General features: G+C 42.1%; 40 non-coding genes across 40 annotated transcripts; all 40 read right to left on the reverse strand.

Moving 5' to 3' along the window:
* Positions 1 to 626: 626 nt before the first annotated feature.
* On the reverse strand, positions 627 to 708 carry Trnal-aag (transfer RNA leucine (anticodon AAG)). The gene has a single exon. It is a non-coding gene; the product is annotated as a tRNA-Leu (tRNA).
* A 500-nt stretch (positions 709 to 1208) lies between these two features.
* Trnal-aag (transfer RNA leucine (anticodon AAG)) lies at positions 1209 to 1290 on the reverse strand. Its single transcript has one exon. It is a non-coding gene; the product is annotated as a tRNA-Leu (tRNA).
* Positions 1291 to 2542: 1252 nt separating this feature from the next.
* Positions 2543 to 2624, reverse strand: Trnal-aag (transfer RNA leucine (anticodon AAG)). Its single transcript has one exon. It is a non-coding gene; the product is annotated as a tRNA-Leu (tRNA).
* A 209-nt stretch (positions 2625 to 2833) lies between these two features.
* Positions 2834 to 2915, reverse strand: Trnal-aag (transfer RNA leucine (anticodon AAG)). Its single transcript has one exon. It is a non-coding gene; the product is annotated as a tRNA-Leu (tRNA).
* Positions 2916 to 3705: 790 nt separating this feature from the next.
* On the reverse strand, positions 3706 to 3787 carry Trnal-aag (transfer RNA leucine (anticodon AAG)). The gene has a single exon. It is a non-coding gene; the product is annotated as a tRNA-Leu (tRNA).
* A 209-nt stretch (positions 3788 to 3996) lies between these two features.
* Trnal-aag (transfer RNA leucine (anticodon AAG)) lies at positions 3997 to 4078 on the reverse strand. Its single transcript has one exon. It is a non-coding gene; the product is annotated as a tRNA-Leu (tRNA).
* Positions 4079 to 4287: 209 nt separating this feature from the next.
* On the reverse strand, positions 4288 to 4369 carry Trnal-aag (transfer RNA leucine (anticodon AAG)). Its single transcript has one exon. It is a non-coding gene; the product is annotated as a tRNA-Leu (tRNA).
* Positions 4370 to 4578: 209 nt separating this feature from the next.
* On the reverse strand, positions 4579 to 4660 carry Trnal-aag (transfer RNA leucine (anticodon AAG)). Its single transcript has one exon. It is a non-coding gene; the product is annotated as a tRNA-Leu (tRNA).
* Positions 4661 to 4869: 209 nt separating this feature from the next.
* Positions 4870 to 4951, reverse strand: Trnal-aag (transfer RNA leucine (anticodon AAG)). Its single transcript has one exon. It is a non-coding gene; the product is annotated as a tRNA-Leu (tRNA).
* A 209-nt stretch (positions 4952 to 5160) lies between these two features.
* Trnal-aag (transfer RNA leucine (anticodon AAG)) lies at positions 5161 to 5242 on the reverse strand. Its single transcript has one exon. It is a non-coding gene; the product is annotated as a tRNA-Leu (tRNA).
* Positions 5243 to 5451: 209 nt separating this feature from the next.
* Trnal-aag (transfer RNA leucine (anticodon AAG)) lies at positions 5452 to 5533 on the reverse strand. The gene has a single exon. It is a non-coding gene; the product is annotated as a tRNA-Leu (tRNA).
* Positions 5534 to 5742: 209 nt separating this feature from the next.
* Trnal-aag (transfer RNA leucine (anticodon AAG)) lies at positions 5743 to 5824 on the reverse strand. Its single transcript has one exon. It is a non-coding gene; the product is annotated as a tRNA-Leu (tRNA).
* Positions 5825 to 6324: 500 nt separating this feature from the next.
* On the reverse strand, positions 6325 to 6406 carry Trnal-aag (transfer RNA leucine (anticodon AAG)). Its single transcript has one exon. It is a non-coding gene; the product is annotated as a tRNA-Leu (tRNA).
* A 209-nt stretch (positions 6407 to 6615) lies between these two features.
* Trnal-aag (transfer RNA leucine (anticodon AAG)) lies at positions 6616 to 6697 on the reverse strand. The gene has a single exon. It is a non-coding gene; the product is annotated as a tRNA-Leu (tRNA).
* A 209-nt stretch (positions 6698 to 6906) lies between these two features.
* Positions 6907 to 6988, reverse strand: Trnal-aag (transfer RNA leucine (anticodon AAG)). Its single transcript has one exon. It is a non-coding gene; the product is annotated as a tRNA-Leu (tRNA).
* A 789-nt stretch (positions 6989 to 7777) lies between these two features.
* On the reverse strand, positions 7778 to 7859 carry Trnal-aag (transfer RNA leucine (anticodon AAG)). The gene has a single exon. It is a non-coding gene; the product is annotated as a tRNA-Leu (tRNA).
* Positions 7860 to 8068: 209 nt separating this feature from the next.
* Trnal-aag (transfer RNA leucine (anticodon AAG)) lies at positions 8069 to 8150 on the reverse strand. Its single transcript has one exon. It is a non-coding gene; the product is annotated as a tRNA-Leu (tRNA).
* Positions 8151 to 8359: 209 nt separating this feature from the next.
* Trnal-aag (transfer RNA leucine (anticodon AAG)) lies at positions 8360 to 8441 on the reverse strand. Its single transcript has one exon. It is a non-coding gene; the product is annotated as a tRNA-Leu (tRNA).
* Positions 8442 to 8650: 209 nt separating this feature from the next.
* On the reverse strand, positions 8651 to 8732 carry Trnal-aag (transfer RNA leucine (anticodon AAG)). The gene has a single exon. It is a non-coding gene; the product is annotated as a tRNA-Leu (tRNA).
* Positions 8733 to 8941: 209 nt separating this feature from the next.
* On the reverse strand, positions 8942 to 9023 carry Trnal-aag (transfer RNA leucine (anticodon AAG)). Its single transcript has one exon. It is a non-coding gene; the product is annotated as a tRNA-Leu (tRNA).
* Positions 9024 to 9232: 209 nt separating this feature from the next.
* On the reverse strand, positions 9233 to 9314 carry Trnal-aag (transfer RNA leucine (anticodon AAG)). Its single transcript has one exon. It is a non-coding gene; the product is annotated as a tRNA-Leu (tRNA).
* Positions 9315 to 9523: 209 nt separating this feature from the next.
* On the reverse strand, positions 9524 to 9605 carry Trnal-aag (transfer RNA leucine (anticodon AAG)). The gene has a single exon. It is a non-coding gene; the product is annotated as a tRNA-Leu (tRNA).
* Positions 9606 to 10105: 500 nt separating this feature from the next.
* Positions 10106 to 10187, reverse strand: Trnal-aag (transfer RNA leucine (anticodon AAG)). The gene has a single exon. It is a non-coding gene; the product is annotated as a tRNA-Leu (tRNA).
* A 209-nt stretch (positions 10188 to 10396) lies between these two features.
* On the reverse strand, positions 10397 to 10478 carry Trnal-aag (transfer RNA leucine (anticodon AAG)). The gene has a single exon. It is a non-coding gene; the product is annotated as a tRNA-Leu (tRNA).
* A 209-nt stretch (positions 10479 to 10687) lies between these two features.
* On the reverse strand, positions 10688 to 10769 carry Trnal-aag (transfer RNA leucine (anticodon AAG)). Its single transcript has one exon. It is a non-coding gene; the product is annotated as a tRNA-Leu (tRNA).
* Positions 10770 to 10978: 209 nt separating this feature from the next.
* Positions 10979 to 11060, reverse strand: Trnal-aag (transfer RNA leucine (anticodon AAG)). Its single transcript has one exon. It is a non-coding gene; the product is annotated as a tRNA-Leu (tRNA).
* Positions 11061 to 11269: 209 nt separating this feature from the next.
* Trnal-aag (transfer RNA leucine (anticodon AAG)) lies at positions 11270 to 11351 on the reverse strand. The gene has a single exon. It is a non-coding gene; the product is annotated as a tRNA-Leu (tRNA).
* A 209-nt stretch (positions 11352 to 11560) lies between these two features.
* Positions 11561 to 11642, reverse strand: Trnal-aag (transfer RNA leucine (anticodon AAG)). Its single transcript has one exon. It is a non-coding gene; the product is annotated as a tRNA-Leu (tRNA).
* Positions 11643 to 11851: 209 nt separating this feature from the next.
* Positions 11852 to 11933, reverse strand: Trnal-aag (transfer RNA leucine (anticodon AAG)). Its single transcript has one exon. It is a non-coding gene; the product is annotated as a tRNA-Leu (tRNA).
* Positions 11934 to 12142: 209 nt separating this feature from the next.
* Trnal-aag (transfer RNA leucine (anticodon AAG)) lies at positions 12143 to 12224 on the reverse strand. Its single transcript has one exon. It is a non-coding gene; the product is annotated as a tRNA-Leu (tRNA).
* A 209-nt stretch (positions 12225 to 12433) lies between these two features.
* Trnal-aag (transfer RNA leucine (anticodon AAG)) lies at positions 12434 to 12515 on the reverse strand. Its single transcript has one exon. It is a non-coding gene; the product is annotated as a tRNA-Leu (tRNA).
* Positions 12516 to 12724: 209 nt separating this feature from the next.
* Positions 12725 to 12806, reverse strand: Trnal-aag (transfer RNA leucine (anticodon AAG)). The gene has a single exon. It is a non-coding gene; the product is annotated as a tRNA-Leu (tRNA).
* Positions 12807 to 13015: 209 nt separating this feature from the next.
* On the reverse strand, positions 13016 to 13097 carry Trnal-aag (transfer RNA leucine (anticodon AAG)). Its single transcript has one exon. It is a non-coding gene; the product is annotated as a tRNA-Leu (tRNA).
* A 500-nt stretch (positions 13098 to 13597) lies between these two features.
* Trnal-aag (transfer RNA leucine (anticodon AAG)) lies at positions 13598 to 13679 on the reverse strand. Its single transcript has one exon. It is a non-coding gene; the product is annotated as a tRNA-Leu (tRNA).
* A 209-nt stretch (positions 13680 to 13888) lies between these two features.
* Positions 13889 to 13970, reverse strand: Trnal-aag (transfer RNA leucine (anticodon AAG)). Its single transcript has one exon. It is a non-coding gene; the product is annotated as a tRNA-Leu (tRNA).
* Positions 13971 to 14179: 209 nt separating this feature from the next.
* Positions 14180 to 14261, reverse strand: Trnal-aag (transfer RNA leucine (anticodon AAG)). Its single transcript has one exon. It is a non-coding gene; the product is annotated as a tRNA-Leu (tRNA).
* A 209-nt stretch (positions 14262 to 14470) lies between these two features.
* Positions 14471 to 14552, reverse strand: Trnal-aag (transfer RNA leucine (anticodon AAG)). Its single transcript has one exon. It is a non-coding gene; the product is annotated as a tRNA-Leu (tRNA).
* A 209-nt stretch (positions 14553 to 14761) lies between these two features.
* On the reverse strand, positions 14762 to 14843 carry Trnal-aag (transfer RNA leucine (anticodon AAG)). The gene has a single exon. It is a non-coding gene; the product is annotated as a tRNA-Leu (tRNA).
* A 500-nt stretch (positions 14844 to 15343) lies between these two features.
* On the reverse strand, positions 15344 to 15425 carry Trnal-aag (transfer RNA leucine (anticodon AAG)). Its single transcript has one exon. It is a non-coding gene; the product is annotated as a tRNA-Leu (tRNA).
* Positions 15426 to 15634: 209 nt separating this feature from the next.
* Trnal-aag (transfer RNA leucine (anticodon AAG)) lies at positions 15635 to 15716 on the reverse strand. Its single transcript has one exon. It is a non-coding gene; the product is annotated as a tRNA-Leu (tRNA).
* Between the last annotated feature and the right edge of the window lie 189 nt (positions 15717 to 15905).

The following is a 15905-nucleotide window of genomic DNA, read 5'->3' on the forward strand; positions in this document are numbered from 1 at the left end:
ACGGAAAGTCGTCTTTCATGCCTCTCTTAAGGAAAAGAGAGGAATGTCAGCGGTGGGATTCGAACCCACACCTCCGAAGAGACTGGTGCCTTAAACCAACGCCTTAGACCTCTCGGCCACGAAACCACGAATAGGCAATCTCAGCATCCAAATATACCATAAAAGTTTAATTCTGTATTAGAACATCTCATAAAAACTGATTTCTTAAAAAATTGATACATGAGGAAAAGTGCAAGCAACTCACATTTTATGTAGATGGATCCAGATTTCTTTAGGTCGTTTTCCCTGCCTCCGGAAAGTCGTCTTTCATGCCTCTCTTAAAGAAAAGAGAGGAATGGCAGCGGTGGGATTGGAACCGACTGGTGCCTAAAACGAGCGCCTTAGACCGCTCGGCCACGCTACCACGTTTAGGCAATCGCAGCATCCAAATATACCACAAAGTTAATGCAGAAAAGTTTAATTCTGCATTAGAACATCTCATAAAAACTGATTTCTTAAAAAAAATGATACATGAGGAAAAGTGCAACCAACTCACATTTTATGTAGATAAATCTATTTTGCTGTAGTTCGTTTTCATTACCTACGGAAAGCCGTCTTTCAAGCCTCTCTTAAGCAAAAGAGAGGAATGGCAGCGGTGGGATTCGAACCCACGCCTCCGAAGAGACCGGTGCCTTAAACCAGCGCCTTAGACCGCCCGGCCACGCTACCACGTTTAGGCAATCTCAGCATCCAAATATACCATAAAAGTACAATTCTGCATTAGAACATCGCATAAAAACTGATTTCTTCAAAAAATTATACATGAGTAAAAGTGCAACCAACTCACATTTTATGTAGATGGATCCACGTTTCTTTAGTTCGTTTTCCCTGCCGACGGCAAGTCGTATTTCATGCCTCTCTTAAGGAAAAGAGAGGAATGTCAGCGGTGGGATTCGAACCCACGCCTCCAAAGAGACTGGCGCCTTAAACCAGCGCCTTAGATCGCTCGGCCACGATATCACGTTGAGGCAATCTCAGCATCCAAATATACCATAAAAGTTTAATTCTGCATTAGAACATCTCATAAAAACTGATTTCTTAAAAAAATGATACATGAGGAAAAGTGCAATCAACTCACATTTTATGTAGATAAATCCACTTTGCTTTAGTTCGTTTTCACTACCTACGGAAAGCCGTCTTTCAAGGCTCTCTTAAGCAAAAGTGAGGAATGGCAGAGGTGGGATTCGAACCCACGCCTCCGAAGAGACTGGTGCCTTAAACCAGCGCCTTAGACCGCTCGGCCACGCTACCGCGATTAGGCAATCTCATCATCGAAATATACCATAAAAGTTTAATTCTGCATTAGATCATCTCATAAAAACTGATTTCTTGAAAAAATGATACATGAGGAAAAGTGCAAGCAACTCACATTTTATGTAGATGGATCAACGTTTCTTTAGTTCGTTTTCCCTGCCTCCGGAAAGTCGTCTTTCATGCCTCTCTTAAAGAAAAGAGAGGAATGGCAGCGGTGGGATTCGAACCGACTGGTGCCTAAAACGATCGCCTTAGACCGCTCGGCCACGCTACCACGTCAAGAAATCAGTTTTTATGAGATGTTCTAATGCAGAATTAAATTTTTATGGTATATTTCGATGCTGAGATTGCCTAATCGCGATAGCGCGGCCGAGCGGTCTGAGGCGCTGGTTTAAGGCACAGGACTCTTCGGAGGCGTCGGTTAGAAGGGTAGCGGAGGCCCGGCCACGCTACCATCTCAGCATCCAAATATACCACAAAAGTTAATGCAGAAAAGTTTAATTCTGCATTAGAACATCTCATAAAAACTGATTTCTTAAAAAAAATGATACATGAGGAAAAGTGCAACCATCTCACATTTTATGTAGATAAATCCATTTTGCTTTAGTTCGTTTTCATTACCTACGGAAAGCCGTCTTTCAAGCCTCTCTTAAGCAAAAGAGAGGAATGGCAGCGGTGGGATTCGAACCCACGCCTCCGAAGAGACTGGTGCTTTAAACCAGCGCCTCAGACCGCTCGGCCACGCTATCGCGATTAGGAAATCTCAGCATCGAAATATACCATAAAAATTTAATTCTGCATTAGAACATCTCATAAAAACTGATTTCTTGAAAAAATGATACATGAGGAAAAGTGCAAGCAACTCACATTTTATGTATATGGATCCACGTTTCTTTAGTTCGTTTTCCCTGCCTACGGAAAGCAGTCTTTCAAAATTGTCTTATGCAAAAGAGAGGAATGGCAGCGGTGGGATTCGTACCCACGTATCGGAAGAGAATGGTGCCTTAAACCAGCGCCTTAGACCGCTCGGCCACGCTACCACGTTTAGGCAATCTCAGCATCCAAATATACCATAAAAGTTTAATTCTGCATTAGAACATCTCATAAAAATTGATTTCTTAAAAAAATGATATATGAGGAAAAGTGCAACCAACTCACATTTTATGTAGATAAATCCATTTTGCTTTAATTCGTTTTCACTACCTACGGAAAGGCGTCTTTCAAGCCTCTCTTAAGCAAAAGAGAGGAATGGCAGCGGTGGGATTCGAACCCACGCCTCCGAAGAGTCTGGTGCCTTAAACCAGCGCCTTAGACCGCTCGGCCACGCTGCCACGTTTAAGCAATCTCAGCATCCAAATATACCATTAAAGTTTAATTCTGCATTAGAACATCTCATAAAAACTGATTTCTTAAAAAAATGATACATGAGGAAAAGTGCAACCAACTCACATTTAATGTAGATAAATCTATTTTGCTTTAGTTCGTTTTCACTACCTACGGAAAGCCGTCTTTCAAGCCTCTCTTAAGCAAAAGAGAGGAATGGCAGCGGTGGGATTCGAACCCACGCCTCCGAAGAGACTGGTGCCTTAAACCAGCGCCTTAGACCGCTCGGGCACACTACCACGTTTAGGCAATCTCAGCATCCAAATATACCATAAAAGTTTAATTCTGCATTAGATCATCTCATAAAAACTGATTTCTTTAAAAAATGATTCATGAGGAAAAGTGCAACCAACTCACATTTTATGTAGATAAATCCATTTTGCTTTAGTTCGTTTTCACTACCTACGGAAAGCCGTCTTTCAAGCCTCTCTTAAGCAAAAGAGAGGAATGGCAGCGGTGGGATTCGAACCCACGCCTGCGAAGAGACTGGTGCCTTAAACCAGCGAATTAGACCGCTCGGCCACGCTACCACGTTTAGGCAATCTCAGCATCCAAATATACCATAAAAGTTTAATTCTGCATTAGAACATCTCATAAAAACTGATTTCTTAAAAAAATGATACATGAGGAAAAGTGCAACCAACTCACTTTTTATGTAGATGGGTCCACTTTTCTTTAGTTCGTTTTCCTGCCGACGGCAAGTCGTCTTTCATGCCTCTCTTAAGGAAAAGAGAGGAATGTCAGCGGTGGGATTGGAACCCACGCCTCCGAAGAGACTGGTGCCTTAAACCTGCGCCTTAGACCGCTCGGCCACGCTACCACGTTTAGGCAATCTCAGCATCCAAATATACCATAAAAGTTTAATTCTGCATTAGAACATCTCATAAAAACTGATTTCTTAAAAAAATGATACATGAGGAAAAGTGCAACCAACTCACATTTTATGTAGATAAATCCATTTTGCTTTAGTTCGTTTTCACTACCTATGGAAAGCCATCTTTCAAGCCTCTCTTAAGCAAAAGAGAGGAATGGCAGCGGTGGGATTCGAACCCACGCCTCCGAAGAGACTGGTGCCTTAAACCAGCGCCTTAGACCGCTCGGCCACGCTACCACATTTAGGCAATCTCAGCATCCAAATATACCATAAAAGTTTAATTCTGCTTTAGAACATCTCATAAAAACTGATTTCTTAAAAAAATGATACATGAGGAAAAGTGCAACCAACTCACATTTTATGTAGATAAATCCATTTTGCTTTAGTTCGTTTTCACTGCCTACGGAAAGCCGTCTTTCAAGCCTCTCTTAAGCAAAAGAGAGGAATGGCAGCGGTGGGATTCGAACCCACGCCTCCGAAGAGACTGGTGCCTTAAACCAGCGCCTTAGACCGCTCGGCCACGCTACCACGTTTAGGCAATCTCAGCATCCAAATATACCATAAAAGTTCAATTCTGCATTAGAACATCGCATAAAAACTGATTTCTTAAAAAAATGATACATGAGGAAAAGTGCAACCAACTCACATTTTATGTAGATAAATCCATTTTGCTTTAGTTCGTTTTCACTACCTACGGAAAGCCGTCTTTCAAGCCTCTCTTAAGCAAAAGAGAGGAATGGCAGCGGTGGGATTCGAACCCACGCCTCCGAAGAGACTGGTGCCTTAAACCAGCGCCTTAGACCGCTCGGCCACGCTACCACGTTTAGGCAATCTCAGCATCCAAATATACCATAAAAGTTCAATTCTGCATTAGAACATCGCATAAAAACTGATTTCTTAAAAAAATGATACATGAGGAAAAGTGCAACCAACTCACATTTTATGTAGATAAATCCATTTTGCTTTAGTTCGTTTTCACTACCTACGGAAAGCCGTCTTTCAAGCCTCTCTTAAGCAAAAGAGAGGAATCGCAGCGGTGGGATTCGAACCCACGCCTCCGAAGAGACTGGTGCCTTAAACCAGCGCCTTAGACCGCTCGGCCACGCTACCACGTTTAGGCAGTCTCAGCATCCAAATATACCATAAAAGTTTAATTCTGTATTAGATCATCTCATAAAAACTGATTTCTTTAAAAAATGATACATGAGGAAAACTGCAACCAACTCACATTTTATGTAGATAAATCCATTTTGCTTTAGTTCGTTTTCACTACTTACGGAAAGCCGTCTTTCAAGCCTCTCTTAAGCAAAAGAGAGGAATGGCAGCGGTAGGATTCGAACCCACGCCTCCGAAGAGACTGGTGCCTTAAACCAGCGCCTTAGACCGCTCGGCCACGCTACCACGTTTAGGCAATCTCAGCATCCAAATATACCATAAAAGTTTAATTCTGCATTAGAACATCTCATAAAAACTGATTTCTTAAAAAAATGATACATGAGGAAAAGTGCAACCAACTCACATTTTATGTAGATAAATCCATTTTGCTTTAGTTCGTTTTCACTACCTATGGAAAGCCATCTTTCAAGCCTCTCTTAAGCAAAAGAGAGGAATGGCAGCGGTGGGATTCGAACCCACGCCTCCGAAGAGTCTGGTGCCTTGAACCAGCGCCTTAGACCGCTCGGCCACGCTACCACATTTAGGCAATCTCAGCATCCAAATATACCATAAAAGTTTAATTCTGCTTTAGAACATCTCATAAAAACTGATTTCTTAAAAAAATGATACATGAGGAAAAGTGCAACCAACTCACATTTTATGTAGATAAATCCATTTTGCTTTAGTTCGTTTTCACTACCTACGGAAAGCCGTCTTTCAAGCCTCTCTTAAGCAAATGAGAGGAATGGCAGCGGTGGGATTCGAACCCACGCCTCCGAAGAGACTGGTGCCTTAAACCAGCGCCTTAGACCGCTCGGCCACGCTACCACGTTTAGGCAATCTCAGCATCCAAATATACCATAAAAGTTCAATTCTGCATTAGAACATCGCATAAAAACTGATTTCTTAAAAAAATGATACATGAGGAAAAGTGCAACCAACTCACATTTTATGTAGATAAATCCATTTTGCTTTAGTTCGTTTTCACTACCTACGGAAAGCCGTCTTTCAAGCCTCTCTTAAGCAAAAGAGAGGAATCGCAGCGGTGGGATTCGAACCCACGCCTCCGAAGAGACTGGTGCCTTAAACCAGCGCCTTAGACCGCTCGGCCACGCTACCACGTTTAGGCAATCTCAGCATCCAAATATACCATAAAAGTTCAATTCTGCATTAGAACATCGCATAAAAACTGATTTCTTAAAAAAATGATACATGAGGAAAAGTGCAACCAACTCACATTTTATGTAGATAAATCCATTTTGCTTTAGTTCGTTTTCACTACCTACGGAAAGCCGTCTTTCAAGCCTCTCTTAAGCAAAAGAGAGGAATCGCAGCGGTGGGATTCGAACCCACGCCTCCGAAGAGACTGGTGCCTTAAACCAGCGCCTTAGACCGCTCGGGCACGCTACCACGTTTAGGCAATCTCAGCATCCAAATATACCATAAAAGTTCAATTCTGCATTAGAACATCGCATAAAAACTGATTTCTTCAAAAAAAGATACATGAGGAAAAGTGCAACCAACTCACATTTTATGTAGATGGGTCCACGTTTCTTTAGTTCGTTTTCCCTACCTACGGAAAGTCGTCTTTCATGCCTCTCTTAAGGAAAAGAGAGGAATGGGAGCGGTGGGATTCGAACCCACGCCTCAAAAGAGACTGGTGCCTTAAACCAGCGCCTTAGACCGCTCGGCCACGCTACCACGTTTAGGCAATCTCAGCATCCAAATATACCATAAAAGTTTAATTCTGCATTAGAACATCTCATAAAAATTGATTTCTTAAAAAAATGATATATGAGGAAAAGTGCAACCAACTCACATTTTATGTAGATAAATCCATTTTGCTTTAATTCGTTTTCACTACCTACGGAAAGGCGTCTTTCAAGCCTCTCTTAAGCAAAAGAGAGGAATGGCAGCGGTGGGATTCGAACCCACGCCTCCGAAGAGTCTGGTGCCTTAAACCAGCGCCTTAGACCGCTCGGCCACGCTACCACGTTTAAGCAATCTCAGCATCCAAATATACCATTAAAGTTTAATTCTGCATTAGAACATCTCATAAAAACTGATTTCTTAAAAAAATGATACATGAGGAAAAGTGCAACCAACTCACATTTAATGTAGATAAATCTATTTTGCTTTAGTTCGTTTTCACTACCTACGGAAAGCCGTCTTTCAAGCCTCTCTTAAGCAAAAGAGAGGAATGGCAGCGGTGGGATTCGAACCCACGCCTCCGAAGAGACTGGTGCCTTAAACCAGCGCCTTAGACCGCTCGGGCACACTACCACGTTTAGGCAATCTCAGCATCCAAATATACCATAAAAGTTTAATTCTGCATTAGATCATCTCATAAAAACTGATTTCTTTAAAAAATGATTCATGAGGAAAAGTGCAACCAACTCACATTTTATGTAGATAAATCCATTTTGCTTTAGTTCGTTTTCACTACCTACGGAAAGCCGTCTTTCAAGCCTCTCTTAAGCAAAAGAGAGGAATGGCAGCGGTGGGTTTCGAACCCACGCCTGCGAAGAGACTGGTGCCTTAAACCAGCGAATTAGACCGCTCGGTTACGCTACCACGTTTAGGCAATCTCAGCATCCAAATATACCATAAAAGTTTAATTCTGCATTAGAACATCTCATAAAAACTGATTTCTTAAAAAAATGATACATGAGGAAAAGTGCAACCAACTCACTTTTTATGTAGATGGGTCCACGTTTCTTTAGTTCGTTTTCCTGCCGACGGCAAGTCGTCTTTCATGCCTCTCTTAAGGAAAAGAGAGGAATGTCAGCGGTGGGATTGGAACCCACGCCTCCGAAGAGACTGGTGCCTTAAACCTGCGCCTTAGACCGCTCGGCCACGCTACCACGTTTAGGCAATCTCAGCATCCAAATATACCATAAAAGTTTAATTCTGCATTAGAACATCTCATAAAAACTGATTTCTTAAAAAAATGATACATGAGGAAAAGTGCAACCAACTCACATTTTATGTAGATAAATCCATTTTGCTTTAGTTCGTTTTCACTACCTATGGAAAGCCATCTTTCAAGCCTCTCTTAAGCAAAAGAGAGGATGGCAGCGGTGGGATTCGAACCCACGCCTCCGAAGAGACTGGTGCCTTAAACCAGCGCCTTAGACCGCTCGGCCACGCTACCACATTTAGGCAATCTCAGCATCCAAATATACCATAAAAGTTTAATTCTGCTTTAGAACATCTCATAAAAACTGATTTCTTAAAAAAATGATACATGAGGAAAAGTGCAACCAACTCACATTTTATGTAGATAAATCCATTTTGCTTTAGTTCGTTTTCACTGCCTACGGAAAGCCGTCTTTCAAGCCTCTCTTAAGCAAAAGAGAGGAATGGCAGCGGTGGGATTCGAACCCACGCCTCCGAAGAGACTGGTGCCTTAAACCAGCGCCTTAGACCGCTCGGCCACGCTACCACGTTTAGGCAATCTCAGCATCCAAATATACCATAAAAGTTCAATTCTGCATTATAACATCGCATAAAAACTGATTTCTTAAAAAAATGATACATGAGGAAAAGTGCAACCAACTCACATTTTATGTAGATAAATCCATTTTGCTTTAGTTCGTTTTCACTACCTACGGAAAGCCGTCTTTCAAGCCTCTCTTAAGCAAAAGAGAGGAATGGCAGCGGTGGGATTCGAACCCACGCCTCCGAAGAGACTGGTGCCTTAAACCAGCGCCTTAGACCGCTCGGCCACGCTACCACGTTTAGGCAATCTCAGCATCCAAATATACCATAAAAGTTCAATTCTGCATTAGAACATCGCATAAAAACTGATTTCTTAAAAAAATGATACATGAGGAAAAGTGCAACCAACTCACATTTTATGTAGATAAATCCATTTTGCTTTAGTTCGTTTTCACTACCTACGGAAAGCCGTCTTTCAAGCCTCTCTTAAGCAAAAGAGAGGAATCGCAGCGGTGGGATTCGAACCCACGCCTCCGAAGAGACTGGTGCCTTAAACCAGCGCCTTAGACCGCTCGGCCACGCTACCACGTTTAGGCAATCTCAGCATCCAAATATACCATAAAAGTTTAATTCTGCATTAGAACATCTCATAAAAACTGATTTCTTAAAAAAATGATACATGAGGAAAAGTGCAACCAACTCACATTTTATGTAGATAAATCCATTTTGCTTTAGTTCGTTTTCACTACCTATGGAAAGCCATCTTTCAAGCCTCTCTTAAGCAAAAGAGAGGAATGGCAGCGGTGGGATTCGAACCCACGCCTCCGAAGAGTCTGGTGCCTTGAACCAGCGCCTTAGACCGCTCGGCCACGCTACCACATTTAGGCAATCTCAGCATCCAAATATACCATAAAAGTTTAATTCTGCTTTAGAACATCTCATAAAAACTGATTTCTTAAAAAAATGATACATGAGGAAAAGTGCAACCAACTCACATTTTATGTAGATAAATCCATTTTGCTTTAGTTCGTTTTCACTACCTACGGAAAGCCGTCTTTCAAGCCTCTCTTAAGCAAATGAGAGGAATGGCAGCGGTGGGATTCGAACCCACGCCTCCGAAGAGACTGGTGCCTTAAACCAGCGCCTTAGACCGCTCGGCCACGCTACCACGTTTAGGCAATCTCAGCATCCAAATATACCATAAAAGTTCAATTCTGCATTAGAACATCGCATAAAAACTGATTTCTTAAAAAAATGATACATGAGGAAAAGTGCAACCAACTCACATTTTATGTAGATAAATCCATTTTGCTTTAGTTCGTTTTCACTACCTACGGAAAGCCGTCTTTCAAGCCTCTCTTAAGCAAAAGAGAGGAATCGCAGCGGTGGGATTCGAACCCACGCCTCCGAAGAGACTGGTGCCTTAAACCAGCGCCTTAGACCGCTCGGCCACGCTACCACGTTTAGGCAATCTCAGCATCCAAATATACCATAAAAGTTCAATTCTGCATTAGAACATCGCATAAAAACTGATTTCTTAAAAAAATGATACATGAGGAAAAGTGCAACCAACTCACATTTTATGTAGATAAATCCATTTTGCTTTAGTTCGTTTTCACTACCTACGGAAAGCCGTCTTTCAAGCCTCTCTTAAGCAAAAGAGAGGAATCGCAGCGGTGGGATTCGAACCCACGCCTCCGAAGAGACTGGTGCCTTAAACCAGCGCCTTAGACCGCTCGGGCACGCTACCACGTTTAGGCAATCTCAGCATCCAAATATACCATAAAAGTTCAATTCTGCATTAGAACATCGCATAAAAACTGATTTCTTCAAAAAAAGATACATGAGGAAAAGTGCAACCAACTCACATTTTATGTAGATGGGTCCACGTTTCTTTAGTTCGTTTTCCCTACCTACGGAAAGTCGTCTTTCATGCCTCTCTTAAGGAAAAGAGAGGAATGGGAGCGGTGGGATTCGAACCCACGCCTCAAAAGAGACTGGTGCCTTAAACCAGCGCCTTAGACCGCTCGGCCACGCTACCACGTTTAGGCAATCTCAGCATCCAAATATACCATAAAAGTTCAATTCTGCATTAGATCATCTCATAAAAACTGATTTCTTTAAAAAATGATACATGAGGAAAAGTGCAACCAACTCACATTTTATGTAGATAAATCCATTTTGCTTTAGTTCGTTTTCACTACCTACGGAAAGCCGTCTTTCAAGCCTCTCTTAAGCAAAAGAGAGGAATGGCAGCGGTGGGATTCGAACCCACGCCTCCGAAGAGACTGGTGCCTTAAACCAGCGCCTTAGATCGCTCGGCCACGCTACCACGTTTAGGCAATCTCAGCATCCAAATATACCATAAAAGTTTAATTCTGTATTAGATCATCTCATAAAAACTGATTTCTTTAAAAAATGATACATGAGGAAAAGTGCAACCAACTCACATTTTATGTAGATAAATCCATTTTGCTTTAGTTCGTTTTCACTACCTACGGAAAGCCGTCTTTCAAGCCTCTCTTAAGCAAAAGAGAGGAATGGCAGCGGTGGGATTCGAACCCACGCCTCCGAAGAGACTGGTGCCTTAAACCAGCGCCTTAGACCGCTCGGCCACGCTACCACGTTTAGGCAATCTCAGCATCCAAATATACTATAAAAGTTCAATTCTGCATTAGATCATGTCATAAAAACTGATTTCTTAAAAAAAAGATACATGAGGAAAAGTGCAACCAACTCAAATTTTATGTAGATAAATCCATTTTGCTTTAGTTCGTTTTCACTACCTATGGAAAGCCATCTTTCAAGCCTCTCTTAAGCAAAAGAGAGGAATGGCAGCGGTGGGATTCGAACCCACGCCTCCGAAGAGACTGGTGCCTTAAACCAGCGCCTTAGACCGCTCGGCCACGCTACCACATTTAGGCAATCTCAGCATCCAAATATACCATAAAAGTTTAATTCTGCTTTAGAACATCTCATAAAAACTGATTTCTTAAAAAAATGATACATGAGGAAAAGTGCAACCAACTCACATTTTATGTAGATAAATCCATTTTGCTTTAGTTCGTTTTCACTGCCTACGGAAAGCCGTCTTTCAAGCCTCTCTTAAGCAAAAGAGAGGAATGGCAGCGGTGGGATTCGAACCCACGCCTCCGAAGAGACTGGTGCCTTAAACCAGCGCCTTAGACCGCTCGGGCACGCTACCACGTTTAGGCAATCTCAGCATCCAAATATACCATAAAAGTTCAATTCTGCATTAGAACATCGCATAAAAACTGATTTCTTAAAAAAATGATACATGAGGAAAAGTGCAACCAACTCACATTTTATGTAGATAAATCCATTTTGCTTTAGTTCGTTTTCACTGCCTACGGAAAGCCGTCTTTCAAGCCTCTCTTAAGCAAAAGAGAGGAATGGCAGCGGTGGGATTCGAACCCACGCCTCCGAAGAGACTGGTGCCTTAAACCAGCGCCTTAGACCGCTCGGCCACGCTACCACGTTTAGGCAATCTCAGCATCCAAATATACCATAAAAGTTCAATTCTGCATTAGAACATCGCATAAAAACTGATTTCTTAAAAAAATGATACATGAGGAAAAGTGCAACCAACTCACATTTTATGTAGATAAATCCATTTTGCTTTAGTTCGTTTTCACTACCTACGGAAAGCCGTCTTTCAAGCCTCTCTTAAGCAAAAGAGAGGAATCGCAGCGGTGGGATTCGAACCCACGCCTCCGAAGAGACTGGTGCCTTAAACCAGCGCCTTAGACCGCTCGGCCACGCTACCACGTTTAGGCAGTCTCAGCATCCAAATATACCATAAAAGTTTAATTCTGTATTAGATCATCTCATAAAAACTGATTTCTTTAAAAAATGATACATGAGGAAAACTGCAACCAACTCACATTTTATGTAGATAAATCCATTTTGCTTTAGTTCGTTTTCACTACCTACGGAAAGCCGTCTTTCAAGCCTCTCTTAAGCAAAAGAGAGGAATGGCAGCGGTAGGATTCGAACCCACGCCTCCGAAGAGACTGGTGCCTTAAACCAGCGCCTTAGACCGCTCGGCCACGCTACCACGTTTAGGCAATCTCAGCATCCAAATATACCATAAAAGTTTAATTCTGCATTAGAACATCTCATAAAAACTGATTTCTTAAAAAAATGATACATGAGGAAAAGTGCAACCAACTCACATTTTATGTAGATAAATCCATTTTGCTTTAGTTCGTTTTCACTACCTATGGAAAGCCATCTTTCAAGCCTCTCTTAAGCAAAAGAGAGGAATGGCAGCGGTGGGATTCGAACCCACGCCTCCGAAGAGACTGGTGCCTTGAACCAGCGCCTTAGACCGCTCGGCCACGCTACCACATTTAGGCAATCTCAGCATCCAAATATACCATAAAAGTTTAATTCTGCTTTAGAACATCTCATAAAAACTGATTTCTTAAAAAAATGATACATGAGGAAAAGTGCAACCAACTCACATTTTATGTAGATAAATCCATTTTGCTTTAGTTCGTTTTCACTACCTACGGAAAGCCGTCTTTCAAGCCTCTCTTAAGCAAAAGAGAGGAATGGCAGCGGTGGGATTCGAACCCACGCCTCCGAAGAGACTGGTGCCTTAAACCAGCGCCTTAGACCGCTCGGGCACGCTACCACGTTTAGGCAATCTCAGCATCCAAATATACCATAAAAGTTCAATTCTGCATTAGAACATCGCATAAAAACTGATTTCTTAAAAAAATGATACATGAGGAAAAGTGCAACCAACTCACATTTTATGTAGATAAATCCATTTTGCTTTAGTTCGTTTTCACTACCTACGGAAAGCCGTCTTTCAAGCCTCTCTTAAGCAAAAGAGAGGAATCGCAGCGGTGGGATTCGAACCCACGCCTCCGAAGAGACTGGTGCCTTAAACCAGCGCCTTAGACCGCTCGGCCACGCTACCACGTTTAGGCAATCTCAGCATCCAAATATACCATAAAAGTTCAATTCTGCATTAGAACATCGCATAAAAACTGATTTCTTAAAAAAATGATACATGAGGAAAAGTGCAACCAACTCACATTTTATGTAGATAAATCCATTTTGCTTTAGTTCGTTTTCACTACCTACGGAAAGCCGTCTTTCAAGCCTCTCTTAAGCAAAAGAGAGGAATCGCAGCGGTGGGATTCGAACCCACGCCTCCGAAGAGACTGGTGCCTTAAACCAGCGCCTTAGACCGCTCGGGCACGCTACCACGTTTAGGCAATCTCAGCATCCAAATATACCATAAAAGTTCAATTCTGCATTAGAACATCGCATAAAAACTGATTTCTTCAAAAAAAGATACATGAGGAAAAGTGCAACCAACTCACATTTTATGTAGATGGGTCCACGTTTCTTTAGTTCGTTTTCCCTACCTACGGAAAGTCGTCTTTCATGCCTCTCTTAAGGAAAAGAGAGGAATGGGAGCGGTGGGATTCGAACCCACGCCTCAAAAGAGACTGGTGCCTTAAACCAGCGCCTTAGACCGCTCGGCCACGCTACCACGTTTAGGCAATCTCAGCATCCAAATATACCATAAAAGTTTAATTCTGTATTAGATCATCTCATAAAAACTGATTTCTTTAAAAAATGATACATGAGGAAAAGTGCAACCAACTCACATTTTATGTAGATAAATCCATTTTGCTTTAGTTCGTTTTCACTACCTACGGAAAGCCGTCTTTCAAGCCTCTCTTAAGCAAAAGAGAGGAATGGCAGCGGTGGGATTCGAACCCACGCCTCCGAAGAGACTGGTGCCTTAAACCAGCGCCTTAGACCGCTCGGCCACGCTACCACGTTTAGGCAATCTCAGCATCCAAATATACTATAAAAGTTTAATTCTGCATTAGAACATCTCATAAAAACTGATTTCTTAAAAAAATGATACATGAGGAAAAGTGCAACCATCTCACATTTTATGTAGATAAATCCATTTTGCTTTAGTTCGTTTTCACTACCTATGGAAAGCCGTCTTTCAAGCCTCTCTTAAGCAAAAGAGAGGAATGGCAGCGGTGGGATTCGAACCCACGCCTCCGAAGAGTCTGGTGCCTTAAACCAGCGCCTTAGACCGCTCGGCCACGCTACCACGTTTAAGCAATCTCAGCATCCAAATATACCATTAAAGTTTAATTCTGCTTTAGAACATCTCATAAAAACTGATTTCTTAAAAAAATGATACATGAGGAAAAGTGCAACCAACTCACATTTTATGTAGATAAATCCATTTTGCTTTAGTTCGTTTTCACTACCTACGGAAAGCCGTCTTTCAAGCCTCTCTTAAGCAAAAGAGAGGAATGGCAGCGGTGGGATTCGAACCCACGCCTCCGAAGAGACTGGTGCCTTAAACCAGCGCCTTAGACCGTTCGGCCACGCTACCACGTTTAGGCAATCTCAGCATCCAAATATACCATAAAAGTTCAATTCTGCATTAGAACATCGCATAAAAACTGATTTCTTAAAAAAATGATACATGAGGAAAAGTGCAACCAACTCACATTTTATGTAGATAAATCCATTTTGCTTTAGTTCGTTTTCACTACCTACGGAAAGCCGTCTTTCAAGCCTCTCTTAAGCAAAAGAGAGGAATGGCAGCGGTGAGATTCGAACCCACGCCTCCGAAGAGACTGGTGCCTTAAACCAGCGCCTTAGACCGCTCGGCCACGCTACCACGTTTAGGCAATCTCAGCATCCAAATATACCATAAAAGTTCAATTCTGCATTAGAACATCGCATAAAAACTGATTTCTTCAAAAATAGATACATGAGGAAAAGTGCAACCAACTCACATTTTATGTAGATGGGTCCACGTTTCTTTAGTTCGTTTTCCCTACCTACGGAAAGTCGTCTTTCATGCCTGTCTTAAGGAAAAGAGAGTAATGGGAGCGGTGGGATTCGAACCCACGATTCCGAAGAGACTGGTGCCTTCAACCAGCGCCTTAGACCGCTCGGCCACGCTACCACCTTTAGGCAATCTCAGCATCCAAATATACCATAAAAGTTCAATTCTGCATTAGATCATCTCATAAAAACTGATTTCTTTAAAAAATGATACATGAGGAAAAGTGCAACCAACTCACATTTTATGTAGATAAATCCATTTTGCTTTAGTTCGTTTTCACTACCTACGGAAAGCCGTCTTTCAAGCCTCTCTTAAGCAAAAGAGAGGAATGGCAGCGGTGGGATTCGAACCCACGCCTCCGAAGAGACTGGTGCCTTAAACCAGCGCCTTAGACCGCTCGGCCACGCTACCACGTTTAGGCAATCTCAGCATCCAAATATACCATAAAAGTTCAATTCTGCATTAGAACATCGCATAAAAACTGATTTCTTAAAAAAATGATACATGAGGAAAAGTGCAACCAACTCACATTTTATGTAGATAAATCCATTTTGCTTTAGTTCGTTTTCACTACCTACGGAAAGCCGTCTTTCAAGCCTCTCTTAAGCAAAAGAGAGGAATGGCAGCGGTGGGATTCGAACCCACGCCTCCGAAGAGACTGGTGCCTTAAACCAGCGCCTTAGACCGCTCGGGCACGCTACCACGTTTAGGCAATCTCAGCATCCAAATATACCATAAAAGTTCAATTCTGCATTAGAACATCGCATAAAAACTGATTTCTTCAAAAATAGATACATGAGGAAAAGTGCAACCAACTCACATTTTATGTAGATGGGTCCACGTTTCTTTAGTTCGTTTTCCCTACCTACGGAAAGTCGTCTTTCATGCCTG

The sequence above is a fragment of the Argiope bruennichi genome, chromosome 3 (genome assembly GCF_947563725.1).
Source record: "Argiope bruennichi chromosome 3, qqArgBrue1.1, whole genome shotgun sequence".
NCBI lineage: Eukaryota > Metazoa > Arthropoda > Arachnida > Araneae > Araneidae > Argiope > Argiope bruennichi.